The sequence below is a fragment of the Chionomys nivalis genome, chromosome 5 (assembly GCF_950005125.1).
Source record: "Chionomys nivalis chromosome 5, mChiNiv1.1, whole genome shotgun sequence".
NCBI classification, from domain to species: domain Eukaryota; kingdom Metazoa; phylum Chordata; class Mammalia; order Rodentia; family Cricetidae; genus Chionomys; species Chionomys nivalis.
In genome coordinates, this window is record NC_080090.1 from 99,491,476 (window position 1) to 99,509,912 (window position 18,437).

Consider the following 18,437-nt stretch of genomic DNA (forward strand, 5'->3'; position numbering starts at 1 on the left):
GACAGTCCCCGGAAATCAGGAAAGTTGGTGGCCCAACCTAACGGGCATGATAGAGAACCTTTGTATTGTGTGTGTGCATGCCTGCATGCCTCTGTGTATGTGTGTGTTTCTAGGAACATGCATGAAACCGACGTCACGTGTCGGTCCTCACCTTCCGTCTTGTTTGAGGTTGGGCTTTAGTCATTGGCTGCCACACGGATCACCATGTCGGCCTGCAAGCTTCCACGTATCCTTGTCTCCACCTCTATGGCTGTAGGAACATTGAGATTAAGGTTTCCTGCTCCTGTGTCCAGCTCTTATATGTGAGCTCTGCGGGTCTAATTCAGGTCCTCACATTGGTACAGCAAGGGCTTTTGCTCACTAAGTCACCTTGTCAGCCCCAGGTGGTGCAGGCTAGAGCTGAAAGGCCAATTCTATCCCTCCAGCAGGCCTCCATCAGTGATGGAGTCCCTACAGGGCAGGATTCCTTGTGTCTATGCACATGTATGTCTGTGCTGTGTGTGGGTGAGCGCAGGTGGTGGGGGAGGAGCACAGGCCCGTGGAGGCCTGTGGACAATCTCAGCTGTTTGCTGTTTATCAAGTGCTGTCCACTTTTGTTGTTTTTACTGTGTTTTTGTTTGGGGGCAGTGCTGTTTGCTTGTTTGTTTGTTTGCTTGTTTGAGATGGGGTCTCTCACTGGCATGGATCTTAAACTGTCTGGCCAGCAAGCCCTATAGATCCGCTAATCTCTACCCCTTCCGGGTTGCTATTACAGGTGCACACCATCACGCCAGGCTTTTGTTGGTTTTGTTTTAAGACATGGTATTTAAGTTGGGGTTTCTATTGCTGTGATAAAACACCATGACCAAAAGCAGCTTAGGGTTTATTTCATCTTAGAACTCTCTGCTCACATTTCATCACCGAGGAATTCAAGGGCAGGAGCCTGGAAGCAAGAACTAAAGCAGAGGCCACGGAGAAACACCACCCTTCAGCAGTGTCCAGCTCCTGAGGCTCGTTCAGCCTGCTTTCTTATATATACCAAGACCACCTACCCAGGCCCTGTTCATCACCACTGTGGTCCACCCACATTAACTGCCTAAACTGAGACTTGCCCCCAAAAGGAAGTAGAATAACTATGGGCATGTGGTGGCTGGAACTTGTCAGTTTGACTAGAGTGACTGGAGCCAGTGGTCCCCAAGCAGTCCCTTCTCTCCACCTCCCAAGTGCTGGGATACAAGGGCATACCACCGTGTCTCACTTTATTACATGGGTTCTTGGTGTTAAACTCAGGCCCTGTTGTCTATGAGAGGAGCACTTTATCCCTTAAGCTATCTCAGCTCAATAGATACAGATAGTCTGTTTGTTCCTTTCTTCTCTCTAGAGAGTAATATCTAATACAGGGGCCACCGTGCATCTCACCGAGTACATAACAACCTTCACAAAGACCCTCACAAAAGCAACTGTATCATTTGAAGTAGGCTGTAGCCTGGGTGAGTAAAATCTTACTGTGTCCCCCATTGTCTTAGACTCTGTTAGCTTTGTTGGTTCAGTCATTGCGTGGCTACAGTGAAATACCTAAGTCTGGATATTTTATAAAGAAATGAGGTTTTTCTGTCTTATGGCTCTGAAGACTCAAAGAGGTGGGCATTCTTCATTGGCCTGACTTTGGAGATGACCTCCTGGTGGATATCATCACAGTGGTGGAAGCCCGTATGAAATGGAATGACCACACGGTGAGACAGGAAGCCAGAGAGAGAGTGGGCTCCTGTGAAAACTGCTTTACATTGTGGCCTCCTACCAGGCTCTCTCACTTAGGAGCAGGCTTTGGAAGACACACTCAGATCTCAGCTTCCTTTAGCATTTCTGTGCCTCACTTTCCTCAAATGTGATATGCATGGATAACAATACCTACCTTATGGGATTACCTGGGAGGTTAAAGGAACTGGCTCCTGTCGAATGTTACCTGGGACATGGTGACTGCATCAGGAATGTCACCTGGGACATGGTGACTGCATCATGAATGTCACCTTCCTTCAGCATCAAGCAAGCTAGGATTGCATAACAAAACATTTTAAAGTTCACCACCTGCTCTGGGCATATGTTCACGAGTGAGTTTCTTAATTCTGAAGCAAGTGGGTGAGCTCTGCTGTCCCAAGCCCTGGAGAAAGAGCACGTACTTCCCTGCTGCTGCGGAGAGGGCAGCTTGATAGTCTCCAGGGAAGATCATTTAGCAATAAATTTCAAAAGCTCTAAAATGCTTTTGAGCAACCAGTTTCACTTCTAGGAATTTGTCCTGGGGAAATAAGGGAAGAACTAATATTAACAAGAAAATTATTCTTTGAAGTATACTAGGAATGGTAAATGACCAGAAGACATTTGAATATCTCCTTTTGGGTTTTTGTTGTTGTTGTTTTTGGTTTTGGAGACAGGGTTTCTCTGTGTAACAGCTCTGGCTGTCCTGGAACGCACTCTGTAGACCATAGGATATCAGTTACATTTTTTGTTCCTATAAACCATGAGATATCATTCTAACAATGATGTATTAGGGCTGGGAAGACAGCCCAGTGAGTAAAAATGCTTGCTACACAAGCATGAGGACCTGAGTTCCAATCCCCAGCATGCATGTAAAAAGCTGGGCAGGGGTACATCTATGTCTGTAAGTACAGTGCTGTGAGAGGCAGAGACAGGAGAACAGATGAGGTTTACTCAGTACCAGCCTAGTTCAGGGCTAGTAACAGATACTGTTACAATAAGGAAGAGAACGATACAGCAGGGCACCTGAAGCCTTCCTCTGACTTCATGTGTGCACAGATGCACACATATTAAACAACACAGAGAGAGGGACAGACAGACAGACAGACAGACAGACAGACAGAGACTTATAAAGACAGACGATCATATACTAACTCTATCTCATTGACATGAAGGGTAGCCATGACATATAGTGTACATATGTGTAGAAAATTAGCTTCTATTATATTTATTTGTGTGGAGGTGGGAGGTGTGTCTGTCATGGCATGTGTGCAAGTCAGAATCAGTTCTTTTCCAAATATGGATCCAGGGGAGCAAACTCAAGTTATCAGGCATCAGACTTAGAGGCAAGTACCTTTACCCACTGAGTCATCATACTGGCCCACGGACAACTTTTTATGTGTTGTGGTGCTGGAAACTGCCTCCGAGGCCTGGAGCATGCTGGGCCAACACTACCAGCCACGCCTCTAGCCTTAGACCTTCCCTTTTAAAATAGTCTATATTCTAAGATTTTCCAGAGTATTGAGATTTATTATAGTCTGAAATCAAAAATGCCTGTGTAATTTCATCTGTTGCTTTTGGTTTGCTTAACACTGTGGAGGAGATGCTTTTAGTTTTCATGTTTATGTGTTTGAGAATTTGGCCTGAGTGCAGAGGCCAGAAGAGGGCACCAGATCCCTTGGAACTAGAGTTACAGTTGGTTATGAGCCACCATGTGGATGCTGGGAATCCAACCCTGGTCCTTTCGAATAGCAGTCAACATTCTTACCTGATGAGTTACCTTTCAAGCCGTATGCAGGAATTATTTTGCCTAACAAACTTCCCACAAGTTTTAATGGCAATGATAACTATCAAAGTGTTGACTGATCTGGTCTCTTCCTGGTGCTGTAAGAAAATGCTCTGACAAAGGTAATTTGAGGGAGATAGGGCTTGTTCTGGCTTCAGTTCAATGTACAGTCTTCATGGGGGGTGGCAGGGTGGCAGGAGCTTGAAGCAGTTGGTCACATGACATCCACAGTCAAGAGCAGAGAAGGAGGAATGAATGCCATCCTGGGCTGTGCCCCTCCCTTACTCCACTGACACAGTCTAGGATCTCAGCCCAGGGAGTGGTGCCACCCACAGTGGATGGGTCTTCCACCTGAATTAATGCCAACATAACCTCCCACAGGCCTGCCCAGCCATCCATCTCCAGGTGATGCTAGAGTCTGTCAAGTGGACAGCACTAACCATCGCGATAGTTTATTGTTAGAGAAGCTTATTAGAAATATTTTATGGCTGGTCATGGTGACACACGCCTCTGATCCCAGCACCAGGAAGGCAGAGACAGGTATATCTCCCAGTTCAAGGCCAGCCAAAGCCAAGGACAACATAATGAGACCCTCTCCCAAAAGTATTATGACATTTATTTCTTTTGTGGGGAGAACAGGACAATCTTCAGGAGTTGGTTTTCTCTTCCATCTTGTAAGCCCTCGGGATCAAATTCAGATGACCAGCCTTGGCAGCTTGCACTTTTTCCCTCTAACGCATCTTCCAACCCTCCAAAAACTTTTTTTTAAATGACTATGTTGTTAATATCTTTCACATACTTTCTGGGTTTGTGTGTGCAGGTACAGGTTTATTGGTGCTGTCTCCATCTATCTTGTTGTTATTGTTGTTGTTGTTTTTATTTTCCAAGACAGGGTTTCTCTGTGTAGTCTTGGCTATCCTGGAACTTGCCCTGTAGACCAGGCTGGCCTTGAACTCACAGAGATCTACCTGTCTCTGCCCGTCCAGGATTGGGATTAAAGTCCTGTGCTCCCACCTCCCGGCTTGTCTCCACCTACCTTGAAGGGATTACAGCACCTGGCCTTTATGAATGTGATGGGGATCTAACTCAGGTCCACATTTATGCATTTCAAACACATCACCTGCTGAGCTGTCTCCACAGCCCCCAAGACAACTTGTTTTGACCTTCTTCATGCTCTTCTCTGCTCCTTCTTTTAGACAAGGTAGCTCCGACTGGACTAGAGCACACAGATTTGCCTGCCTCTGTCTCCTGAGTGCATGTTAAAGGGGAGCAACACCATGCCTGGCCCCGCTTCCGCTTGGCAGCTTTGTTGGTTAAGATTCAGTCCTCCTTGGGGTAGATGCCATGCGGAAGGCTCTATCAGGCAGTGCCTTACCAAAGGATGGCGTGTAGGTTCTCCTGGTCCCCAACAGTTGCAAGCAATATCTATGCTCAAAGATGCTCAAAGATACGGGGGAAGGATATTGCATATAGGCTTTGTGCCAACAGGTGGGAAGCCTAAAGTAATAACATCTCTTAGTGTGTCTCTTCATTTGTCTCTCTGGCTTTTTGGCAGGGCAGAACGGGAGACTAAACACATCCTTCCAACAGGTCCTCATTACATCCCGTTATAGTCTGCAAGAGTCAGTGACACTTGCCTTTTGATTTTCCCCAAGGGAAGAAACTGGGGCCAAAGAACTAAAAGCAACTTGCGGAAGTCTCTTCAGCTCAGCTGTGAGGCTTATGCTGACCCCGAAGCCCAGCATCCTTCCCACCACTCAATCCTTTTTCCTTTCTTGGTACCTCCATTATTAGATCACCTGGATATTCTTAGCTAACAATGGACGACATAAATAAACGCACGGTCATTTCCCCACATTTCCGCACAGGTCCCCTGCAGATGGCCAAGCCCTTTCTCTGAACACAGCTTGAAAAAGCACGTTGCAGAATGGGAAGAGAGGATCAGCATTAATCAACCCAGAACAGCTCAAACCAGCTTTGCAGGGGAGACAGGGACTGCAGGCAGGATTGGCAGCTGGGGGCCTGCGATCAGGAGACTCCTGGGTGGAGGTTCTGCTGGGTCAAGGAGCAGGTGTTTGGACTCAGTTCCCAAGAGTGAACACAGTCTTCTATTCTCCCCTGCAGATACAAGGCTGGAGTTCCAAGTTTATCAGTCCCAAGGCCAAGGTCCGGAAGATGGCAGGGGGAGGGGCTACCCTATAAGGCTGCTTGGGATTGTCCATGTGTTTACTGAACCAAGGAAGAACCAAAATAAATCTTGTACTATAGTGTGAGCTTTGAATGTCCCATGAAGCTCATATGTCAAACACTTGGCCACAAACATATGGAACTACTGAGAATTTGAGCCTAGTGGGAGGAAGCTAAGTTATTGAAGGCGTTGATAGACATATCGGGAGTCTAATCATTCTTTCTCTCTCTCTCTCGCCCGCCTCCTTCCCGGCCACCGTGGGGCAAACAGTATCCCTCTACCACACTGTCCTCCCATGGTTTACTGTGTTGTTACAAAGAAACAGGGCCAAGTAACCACGCACCAAACTTCTGAAACTGGGCAAAACAAGCTTTTCTTTCTTTCTTAATAGTTATTATCTCAGGCATTTTGCCTAGTTTCAGATTCTAGGATCGCTGCAGTAGATGTCCTCATTAGCTTTTCCTCCACAAGATGTGGGGGCTGAGAGGGCTCAATCAGTAAACTACTTGCCTCAGAAGCATGAGGACCTGCCTTCAACCCCTATAGGCCGACTAAAGGGCCGCGGGCAGCGGTGCACGCTTGTGATCCCAGAGATGCAGAGACTGAGGTAGAGAGAAGTGGATCCCTAGAAGTTTGGTGACCCCACTTAGTTGGTGGAGTTTCAGGTCAACGAGAGGCCTTGTCTCAAACAAAGGGTAGAAGGCTCCTAAAGAACACCTGAGATTGTCCTTATTGAGGGCTGCAGACCCCTGACCCCTTGACTTTCTTTGCCTGCCTCAGACCCTTTGTCTGCTGGAGTGAACTAAGCAAAACAACCTGCTTTCCTGTGTTTGCAGCTGCTCTGAGCCCGAGACCCTCACGAGTCCCTGATGGCAGGGGAATGAATTCTGGTGGGTTTTTCCCTGGAGCACAATAAAGTTGGCATTCTTGTTTCAAGCATGACCCGTGTCCCCTTGTCTCTGTCGGTGTGCCTGTGCTTTTAAATTCCCAGCCTAGTTCCCGGCTCGCGTACTGTCCCGGAGTGCAGGTGCTATAGTCCTTACCCGTACATTCCCCATAATCACATACACATAAAATCAAGATAAACAAGTTTAAAATAAAGGGGGGAACTGGAGAGGTGGCTCAATGGTTAAGAGAATTGCTGCTCTTGCAGAAGACCAGAATTCTGTTCTTGTCAGCCACTAACAGCCCTGTAACTCCAGCTCCAGGAGGGTGTATGCCTCTGGCTTCTTCGCACACCTGCACTCATCTGTGCGCTCTCTCTCTCTCTCTCTCTCTCTCTCTCTCTCTCTCTCTCCTCTGTCTCTCTCTGTCTCTCTCTCTCTCAAACACACACACACATTCAAAGAAAGAGAGAATTTAAAAAATAAAGTAAATATTTAAAAAATTACTTGGAATGTCTTTTTACATAAAACTGCAAAGTCCCAGGAGCCACCCCGGAGCCTGGGGAGAAAGGGCAGGACAAAGCACAGCGGGATCATACCAAACAACCTGCAGCAACCTGTAAGGCAGATTGCAAAGTGGATTTCCCATTCGCTTCTCAGGCATACAGGCAAACCATTGTTCTCAGAACATGGCAACAACTTCTGGCCGGTATTCAGGTCTGGGCGTGAAAACTTTGGGAAGCTGGTCTTCCACGGGAGGCACAAGGCCTTCTCTGAAAAGAACAGGGGAAGTTGTTCTGAGCAGTGTGTTTGTTTTCCAATGTTCCTCACAACCGAACACTACAGACTCGGTGACTTCCCACAGCACAGTTCATTATTACGGTTTTGTAGGCCAGTGGCCTCCTGGCCCAGCAGAGATGCAGGGACATAGCCACTTTCTTGTCAGCAAACGGACGTCAGTGCAATGAGACTGTGGCTCTTTGCCTGGGGCTGTCAGCAGCTGGGGAGGTTGTTAGCTCCATCCTAGAGATACCTCTCGGGTCCTTCAGCTTCACAGAACCAGCATCAGGCCCTGTCTGATGCTGCTAAATCTGGACCTTCTCTTCTGCCTCATCTCTACCCATGACCACAGCCAGTCATGGTCCTCTAGCTCTCATTGGCTTTATTTGTGCGCATGCACATGTGTGCGCATGGGGGGGTGGCCAGAGCTGTTGCCAGATGCCTTCCTAACTTGTCCTCCACTTTTTTATTTTTGTGTTGTTTGTTTACGACTAAACTTGTTTTGCATTGCATTGCAGAAGCTTGTGAGAGTTCATTATTCAATTAAAATGCATGAACTTTAATGCCAGAGAAATGTATACGAACAAAATGAAGCTGACATATTGCTATAACGTTATAAGATATCATTGCTGTCTGGCGAAAACCGTTTACTAGCCTTTGATAGGACAGGAAAAGGATTTATGTTTCGCTCTACCTCATTTTTTTACACACACATATATTTTTCATGCATGTACATTGTATGTGTGTGTGTGCACACTCAAGTTCATGCAAATGCGGAGGTCAGAAGTCAACTCACAAGCATTAGTTCCTGCCTTCTCTACCATGTGGATTCTGGAAATCATACTCGGGTCACGGATCCTTCTTGTTGCCTTATTTTTGAGACAGGGCTTCTCCTTGATCCCGGAGCTCAATGATCCAGCTGGACTGGCTGGCCACTGAGTCCCAGCGGTAGGATTACAGGCACATACCATCATACCTAGTTTTTTGTGGGGGAGGGGCGGGGAGAGGAGTGTTGTGTGTGTTCATGTGCTTGTGCACATACATGAGCATGTGTGTGGAGGCCATGTTAGGTATCTTCCTCCATCACTCTCCACCTTGTTCACTGAACCAGTATCTCACCAGTTCGGCAAGACCAGCTGGCCAGCAAGCCTGCTGTCTCTCCAGCACTGGGGTTACAGACACATACCATCTCGCCAAGGTTTTTATATGAGCGCTGGGACCAGACTCAGGTCCTCATGTTGGCACAGAAAGCATTTTACCCACTGAGCTTCCACTCCTGCCCCTGACTCTCTGTACTTTAAGGACCTGTGTAATTCCGTGGAGCCAACATAAATAATCTCCTTGTATAAAAATCCTTAATTTGATCACATCCATAAAGTCCCTTTTGTGGATTACAAATTCATATTACACAACATATTCTCTTTTTGTCTTTGTTTGCTGTTTTGTTCTTTTGACACAGGGTTTCTCTGTGTAATAGCTCTGGCTGCCCTGGAACTCTCTCTGTAGACCAGGCTGGCCTTGAACTCACAGAGATCTGCCTGCTTCTGCCTCCTGAGTGCTGGGATTAAAGGCATGTGCCCCCACTGCACGGTTTTTGGTAACATATTCTTAGGTTCTGGGGATTAGAAAATGGACATCCTAGGGCCTTACTACTCTGTCTCTTTTACTCAGATTAGACTATGAGATTTGCTCAATTTTCACTAGAGGTTACACTGAAGCAGTAAACTTTGACCAGACAATTATAGCATCAGTCTTATAATTTGCATGGCATTCTTTCCTTCCTCTTCCTTCCTTTCTTCTTTTCTTTCTAAAAGTGCTGGTTCAATTTCCAGCACCCGCATAAAAGAACTGGGCTTGGCAGCACACACTTATAACCTCAGTGCTAAGGAAGCAAAGACTGCCAGATTCCTGGAGCTTGCTGGGCAGCCAGTCTAGCCAACTGGTAAGAAGAGGAGGAGATGGAGGAGAGAAACAGAAAAGGAGAAAGAAGAAAGGAGGAAGAGGAGGACTCTGTGTGAAGAGAGCAAATGTCAAGTCAGGCTCACACGGCCAGCCCTGGAGGCCCTACAAAGTCCCTAGAGCCTGCCTTGTTGGCTCCATGTCCTTGGTCTCCCCACCATCAACCTAGGACTTGTAACCGCAAGCAATTAAGATACTTGTTTTATTTGGAAGTTTCCAAATTACGTTTAAAAATAATCATAGCTTTTGGGCTCAGTGTTAAGAGCAGTGACTAAGTGACTACTCTTTCATAGGACCCAGATTCAATTCCCAGCACCCTTGTGACAGCTCATGACAGTCTGTAATTCAGCTCCAGAGCACTTGGCACCCATGGCAAAACACCAATGCACATAAATAAAAATAAATAAACTTAAAAAAAAACAAAACAATCCTGGATTTTTTTCAAAAGGCAGGCTGGAGAGGAGCATCTAGAATAAAAGAGAAAGAACCCTCCAGAGAGGTTCTCAGTGGTGCCGGGAAAGGCATGGATGGAGGAAGGAGGGGCAAAACAAACTTCTAAGTCATCTACGAGGGGGAGAAACCCACGGCATGGGTGGCTCGGAGTACTTTGTTTCCACATTCTGGAAAGAAAGAAGCTTCATTTCAGTAATTTTGGGTCTTTCTCAAAACAGTAATTCTTATGTGCGCTTCTAAATTATACACTAGAGTTAAGTGAGAACAGCATACAAAATTGGTACCTAAGCTTCCCCCTTTGCCGGCCAGGTTTGGAGTGCGCCTGTAGTACCTGCTGAAGTGACATCGTGGAGCCCAGAAACTCAAGAGCTGCCCAAGCAACAAAATAAGGTCCTTTCTCAAAAATACATACGAAAGCCAGGCATGATGGCACCCTCCTGTGACCCTAGCACTCAGAGGTGGAGTCAGGAGAAGTCCAAGGCCAGCAGCAGCTGCAGAACAAGACCTGTATGCTACAAGGGACCCTGTCGTAAAGGAACAAGAAAGAAAAGATATACTACTATGTCCCTCTAGGTAGATGCAAAGTCCCGCCTCTAACCAAGAAGCTATCTGCAATTGATAACTGCTGGGAAAGGGGAAAAAATCAGTTTCCTCCAATGGTGTGTCTCTGAGCATGTCAGCCACGCCCCAGGACAGGCCCCGTGCCCAGTTTTCTCCAATGGTGTGTCGCTGGGCACGTCAGTCATGCCCAGGACAGGCCCCATGCCCAGAAGCAGTTGAGCAACTCAAAATGTACTTTGTTTTTAAATGTACTTTTTTGTTTTATTTTGATATTTTTATCTTATAGTGTATGTGTGTTTAGTTTGCTTTGATTTTCACTTTTGTTTTGTTTTTGAGAGAGAGAGAGAGAGAGAGAGAGAGAAGGAACTTGAAGTTGGGTAGGTGGGGAGGATCGAGATCTGGGAAGGCAGGGATAGAATACTGTCAAAATGTATCATATTGAATTTTTTTTCTTTTGTCTTTGTATTTATTATTCTCTGATAAAAAAAATGAAAGAAATACACAAACAGGCCTGGAGATGGTTCAGTCATTAAAGGCTAGGCTAACAATAACAAAAAATACATGAAATATATAAAAATATATTATTCAATGATTTAATTATCTTTTTATCATCAATATGAATTCAAATAAAAATGTTTGACCATTTAAAAATGCATTCTTCTTTTCTACAAGAACTAACTAGACATCCTGGCCCTACCTTAAACTCTTTAAATAACCAAGGATGACCTTGAATTTTGATTCTGCGTCCTGGGTACAGGGTTTATAGGCAAATAAACCCAGTTCAGACCAGGGCTTCATGCTCACCAGACAAGTATATTATCAGCTGAGCTACACCCACTGCCCCACAATGCATTTCTGACAGACATGTTTCTCAGCAGTAGCTCTGGGGGCTGCTTGCTCACAGTCTTGAGTTAAAAAGCACTAACATCTACCTGTAAGAATTCTTTTCAAAGGGCTGAGGAAGCTCCCAGTGCAGCTACACAGTTCTCAGTGCATGCCGTTTATCTCAGGAAACCTTTCTCCTGTGCCCACTAGCTGTGACAGGCATTTCTGAACACCTACCTGGTCCCGGGCTCCTCTCCTCTATAGGAGAAGAAATAAAGGACTCTCTTCACAAAGCAAGGGAGAAAAGCAAGAGAAACATCATAAAGTACTTAAAGGAACAAGACATTAATAAACACTAGGGACCATACTGTTAAAAGTTAAACTAGTAAATAGCTTCTCCAGTAAAGGAATTCAGTGCTGAAATAAAGAGTCAAAGTTGGACTGGGAAGCTTTGGTAAAACATTTGCGCCGCAAGCACATGGGCCTGAGTTTAATCCCTAGAACCTAAAAGCCCACTGTGATGATTCACGCTGGTGGGATGGGAGATGGAGATGGGCCAGCTAAGTTCACCCTGTTTCCAACAAAAGATGGAAAGCACCTGAGGTCTGACACCATGAGTTTGTTCCCTTACCTCCATAGGAGCACGGGCACGAGCGCGCACACACACATATACACACACAATTACAACATAAATCAGTTTTAAACCCATCTCCCAAGGTTCTAAGTAGATATAAAGCTCCTAGGATTCCTGTACACATCTCTATCAGCTGCACATTCCAAGTAATGGTTAATTTAATATTGACTGTTATTATATTGATCCCCTAGACAAGATCTAGAACCACCTAGAGATAAGCCTCTAGGGCAGTGGTTCTCAACCTTCCTAGTGCTGTGACCCTTTAATACAGTTCCTTATGTTGTGGTCATTCCAACCATAAAATTATTTTTGTTGCTACTTCATAACTGTAATCTTGCTACTGTTATGAATCATATGTAAAGATCTGATATGCGGGGTATCTGATATGTGACCCTGTGAGAGGGTCGTTTAACCCCAAACACCACCCACAGTTTGCAAACCACTATTCTAGGGCATTTATTTTAGATTTAAAAATAAGTCTAGGCTCATTTGTGGGTGTTATCTGGCTTAGGTTAGACTCTGGGCATGCCCATGAGGGAGGTTCTAGATTGGGTTGAGTGGGAGGACGTGCTCTAAGTGTGTGTGGCACCATACCGTGGGGCAGTGTCATGGACTGGGTAAAATGAAGAAAGCCTCCCGAGCGCCGGCCACTCCACTTTCTACCTCCTGGTTATCCGGCACTCCACTCTCTACCTCCTGGTTATCCGGCACTCCACTCTCTACCTCCTGGTTATCCGGCACTCCACTCTCTACCTCCTGGTTATCTGGCACTCCACTCTCTACCTCCTGGTTATCCGGCACTCCACTCTCTACCTCCTGGTTATCCAGAACTCCACTCTCTACCTCCTGGTTATCCGGCACTCCACTCTCTACCTCCTGGTTATCCAGAACTCCACTCTCTACCTCCTGGTTATCCGGCACTCCACTCTCTACCTCCTGGTTATCCGGCACTCCACTCTCTACCTCCTGGTTATCCGGCACTCCACTCTCTACCTCCTGGTTATCCGGCACTCCACTCTCTACCTCCTGGTTATCCGGCACTCCACTCTCTACCTCCTGGTTATCCGGCACTCCACTCTCTACCTCCTGGTTAAGGATACACTAGGAGCAGTTGCCTCAGGCCCTGCTGCCTGCACTTCCCCACGATCATGGACTGTACCTTAAACTGTGAGCTGAAATCAACTCTCCCTTACCCACACATCTTTTGTCAGGATGTGTTGTAACATAACAGGAAGAGTAGCTCAAGACACTGGATGTCACGGTGCACGGTGTGCTCGCCCTTCCATGGTTCCCGAAGGCTCTCTTTCCCTGGCTGAGCACCCTAGTCTCCCTTGGCTTTCTTCAGAGCTCTCGACTGCATGTCTCTAGTTGGTCTACTCACAGACTCTCCTCTAGCACGGTTGATGCCACAGGTGTTATAGTAAAAGTAAAACCCTGCAGTTCCCCGAGGGCGCAGTGGCATAAATGCTGCAGGTCCCAGAGGGGTGTGGTGGGCAGCAGGTCTTGAGACCACAGTGGGCCATTAAGGCAGTCCCAGGCCATGAGGGGCAGCAAGTCCCAGGCAGGGAACCACGTGGGGGGTGAAAGATCTAGAGGGGTAGGCATGCCATTCAGAGTGAGGTTGGACATTTATTTAGTAGGTTATGGAAGAGAAGGGGAAAGGGTGTAAGGGGAAAGCGTGTAAGGGGAAAGGGTGTAAGGGGAAAGGATGGGGGCATGGCAGCAGCTACCTCTTTGGGAAAGAGATGGAAAGGAAGAGACTTGGGCTGCAAGTAGAAAGGAAGATCTGCTTGCCTTGGTGGACAAGGGAAGTGAGGGGGCAGGGCTATTTCTTAAAGGAACAGGACAGACCATTATATTCCCATCTCTTTTTTATAATAAAAAGGCGGGAGGTTAGGCATAACAGGTTAAATAAATTGGGGCCGTGGATTCTCAAGACTGCTTCCTGCTTATTTGTGGGTGTAGTCTTGGGGAGAACCTGAGAAAGCTGGGTGCTGGTCACATCCTGGGGTAGCTGGTCTCTTTGCTCCTATCTGATGTTTGTGGTATGGAAATATCTGGTGTCTCTTACACCTGTTTAAGGTATTGGCAGAACAGAGGACAAAGTTAAATTAAGGGAAAAAAATTTTAGGACCAGGTAATTGAGAGGGATGTATCTGACCTGTTTAAGGTGGAACGTTCAATTTGGCTCCCTGGAACTCACAAGAATTCTTTGGGTTTGTGTAAACATAAGTTTTAAACGTAGCATATTTATGTCAGAATGACTGTGATAGATATTTTTGCATAATGAAAAGTGTCTTTAAAACTATGAAAGGCATGTGAGTTCGAGACCAGCCTGGTCTACAGAGCTAGTTCCAGGACAGGCTCCAAAGCCACAGAGAAACCCTGTCTCGAAAAACCAAAAAAAAAAAAAAAAAAAAAAAAAAAAAAAAAAAAAAACTATGAAAGGCAGCGTGAGAGAGCAATTTGATAGCGTACACTTGTCCTCACACCTTTATAACTTGCAGGCACACACCTTAATAACTTGCATTTGTAATTTACTGAAATTTATTTGGTGAGGCTGTCCTTTTAAACTGACAAAACCTCTCAGCTGTCAAACTACATCAGAGGTCTCCAAGAAGGATAAAATTTTACTTGAGTTATTGATTTAAAAATGACAGAGAACTTACTTGGTTGGCACCTAGAGCTACTCCTTAGGGTCCTCCATGGTCACTGAGGGTCATGTTTGCCTTTTGCTGTTTAGCACAGGGCCTGCCAGGCTCCAGAAGATCCTGTGGGCTAAGAAATCTGTAGAAAGACAAGCCTACCTTGACCTGAGCAGATAGGCTGTTGATTCCAGCGATTCTGTCCACAGTCTGGAGATCTTCAGTTTAGATGAAAGACAGTTTTGTCCAGTGGTCAGCGCTTGGCAGTTGAAGCAAATTGTGGATGAATGTTGTTCTGTGCCTATTAAGTTGGGAGCATAGACCCCAGCCCCTCACATCCATCCCCCAGGTCTGAGAGTTGTACTGATCTGGACTCCAAATCCGCATTCCAGGGATAGGTCAGGACCACTCCCACAGGGTATTTAAGTGAGTTCCCAAAAGAGGAACACAAGGGGAAGGGGGAGGAAGTGGGTGGGGCTTATCTCTTAAAGGGACAGAACAGACCATTACAACAGGGCTCTTTCATTTGCTGGATGGCCCTCCCTAGGGAAGATGAATTCCAAAACCTTCGGTGGATATCTGAAACCACAGACAGTACTCAACCCTGGGTTTATTGACTTTTTCAGATGCCAATATATATGATAAAGTTTAGTTGAAAAATTAGGGGTAGGGGACATTGCCATACAAACACGACTGGAGTTCCATCCCAAGAATACACATAAAAGAAACCAGGTGTGGCGGCATGTTCTTTCAATACCAGCACTGGGGAGGCAGAACGGCATATCCCTGGAATCCGTGACCCGCCAGCCTAGCCCATTGGTGATTCCAGGTTCCAGTGAGAGACGTCCTCTCAGAAGAAATCAGTAGACAGTGCCTAAAGACAAAACCTGAATTGAATTCTGGCCTCCACATGCACACACATGTGCACATGATCCCACACACAAAGACACGCCCTACACATACACTTGCATACAAATAAAAATAAATTAGGCCCAGTATGAAATTAGTAACTAATAATAAAGTAGAATAACTATAACAATATATTATAATCATGGTCATGTGAATTGGTCTCTTTCTCAAAATATTGTATTATATGATCACCTTTTTCTTAAAAGAAGTCTGGTGAGGATTCTCTTTCACAAATCTGCAGTGCCAATATCACTCCCTCTTATGTTTTGAGGCCATTATTAAGGACTATAAGGGTTAATTTAACATCTGCAGCATGATACAGCAATAGTCACTGTGATAGCTGAGATGATTACTAAATGACTCACAGACAGGTAGCATACACAGCATGGATACTCTGGGCAAAGAGACTGTCTTAGGGTCTCCCAGGCTGGCTTTGAACTCATGACCTTTCTGCCTCCTTCTCCTTCAGCAAATCCTGTCAGTGCATGCCACCATATCAGGCCTTGGTTAGGGTTTCTAATGCTGTGATAAAACATGATGACCAGGCTGGGCAGTGGTAGCTCACGCCTTTAATCCCAGCACTGGGGAGGCAGAGGCAGGCAGATATCTGTGAGTTTGAGGCCAGCCTGGTCTACAAGAGCTAGTTCCAGGACAGGCTCCAAAAGCTACAGAGAAATCCTGTCTTCAAAAACGAAAAACAAACAAACAAACAAACAAAAACCCAAAAACAAAAAACAAAAACAAGATGACCAAGCCAGGGAGTGGTAGGTCATGCTGCCTTAAATCCCAGCATGCAGGAGGCAGAGGCAGGTGGGATCTCTGTGAGGTTAAGGTCTGCTGGATCTACAGAATGAGTGCCGGGACAGCCAGGGCTACACAAAGAAATATTGTCTTGAAAAACCAAAAAGTAAAACAAAGCAAATACATCATGACCAAAAGTGACTTGTGGAGGAAAGAGTCTTTTTCATCTTACTCCTCAGGTAACAGTGAAGGAAGTCAGGGCAGGATCCTGGAAGCAGGAGCTGATGCAGAGGCCATGGAGGGATGCTGTTGACTGGCTTGCTCCCCATGACTTGCTCAGTTTGCTTTCTTATAGAACTCTAGGATCACTGGCCCAGGAGCAGTGCTGCTCTCTGTGGGCTGGACCCACCCACATCAATCATTAACCAAGAAAATGATCTACAGACTTACCTATAGGCAATCCAGATGGAGTCTTTTTCTCGGTTGAGGTTCCTCTTCTCAGATAACTCTAGCTTTGTAAAGTAAAACAAAACAAAAAAAAAACAAGAACAGAGACAATTCACATTTTAGGTGGGATGGCTCAAGATGGTATTTGATTATGCTATTTAGTGTAGAATATGGACCACAAGTTTGCTCAGTGGGTAAGAATGTCTGCTGCCAAGCCTGATGAGCTGAGTTTGATCCCCAGGACCCACACGGAGGACAGAGAGAATAGATCTCCAAGAGAGGTGCTCTGACTGCCATACAAGTGCCCTGCTCTCACACATAGGCACACACATATACATGCATGCACATGTACACATACATAAACACAAATAATTAAACGTAATAATAAACATTCTGAAAACATGAATTAGGGCTGGGATATGGCTCAGTCGGTATAGTGTTTGCTTAGCATGCATGAGGCCCTTGGTTCCACCCCCAGCACTGTATAAACCTTGTGTGTCCTTCTTGAAATCCCAGCACTCAGGAAGTAGAAGAAGCAAGAACATCAGAATTCAAGGTCATCTTTAGCTACATAGTGAATTCAAGGCTAGTCTGGGTTATGAGAGCCTGCCTCAAAAATAAACTCCCAAACGTATCTTCAGATCATGATGAGGAACTGAAATCACAGAAAGCAAACCAGAGAGAACATAAAGTTGGCTGTGGGAAGAACATTGTCACCTTTCTCCACACAACGTTCTTATGACCAGGGCTACAGTTTTTCTTGGTTCTCTTTTATGTCACCATTTCCATGCAGACCCGAACACACAACTTGCTGGGCTATTACAAGGGTCTGGGACCGGCTGTGTAAGGGCCAAAGTTACCCTGTGAGCCCCCTTGTCTAAGAAGAGATGACTTTCCGAAACGCTGGAGGCTGTTGTTTATGGGAGATAACAAGCCAGATGTTTTTGCTCCCCTAAACAAATTTGTTTGACTCAACTACACTGGCTGTGCTTGATCACATGTAGGCGGGAGGAATGCAGGCTGGTAGTCCCTTAGGATATAGGCTTTCCCCTGCTTGGACTGGTGGGAAGAGGCCTTATGGTCTGACCTTTTACGCCTCTGCAAAATACAGCTATTGGGAACTAAGGTCCTGGCTAGACTCGGTCGTCCTGGTCAGTGTCTAATTACAGTTTGCTTCAAATTTGGCTTAAAAATTGTGGAACTGCCTCCTTTTGCTCCTCATTTGGACCTTAAGAGCTCAGACCGTTGCTCCAATTTGGGTCTCTGTCTCTCTCTCGATCTATCGCCAGTTGAAAGTTCCTGTGCCATTCTCCTTGGCCTCTCGTCAGCTCTCATTGTCCGCCACATTCCGAGAGTCCGGTTTTATCCCATGTTTTTTTTCAGTAGCAGTCCAGCTGACCTTGGTGAGCTCCCAATAGATCGGCCCCACTGTCTCAGTGGTTGGGTGGGCCTGGATGGAAGTGGGAGGACCTTGGTCTTCCTGTAGGGCAGGGAATTTGGACTGCTCTTCAGTATCGAGAGGGAGGGGGAATGGACTGGGGGGAGGAGAAGAGGAGTGGGGATGGGGGAGGGGAGTGGGGGGAGGGGGCAATGTGTGGGAGGAGGGGAGGGAAATGGGAAACGGGGAGCAGTTGGAAATTTTAATTAAAAAAGAATTAAAAAAAATAAAAACCACATAGTTAGAAAGAAAAAAAAATTGTGGAACTGGTCTTTCTCTCACTATTTTCAGGTTTAACAGCTCTTCTCCGCCATTGTTTCCCTAGCCACCCCCTCACCTGTAGTCCACCATAATCACAGTGGCACTTATAAAATAAGCAGATAATTGTGCTCCACCCCCCCATCCCACCCCCTCCGCTGTGCCTCTTAGGTCTCAAACCTGGGACAACTGGTTCAT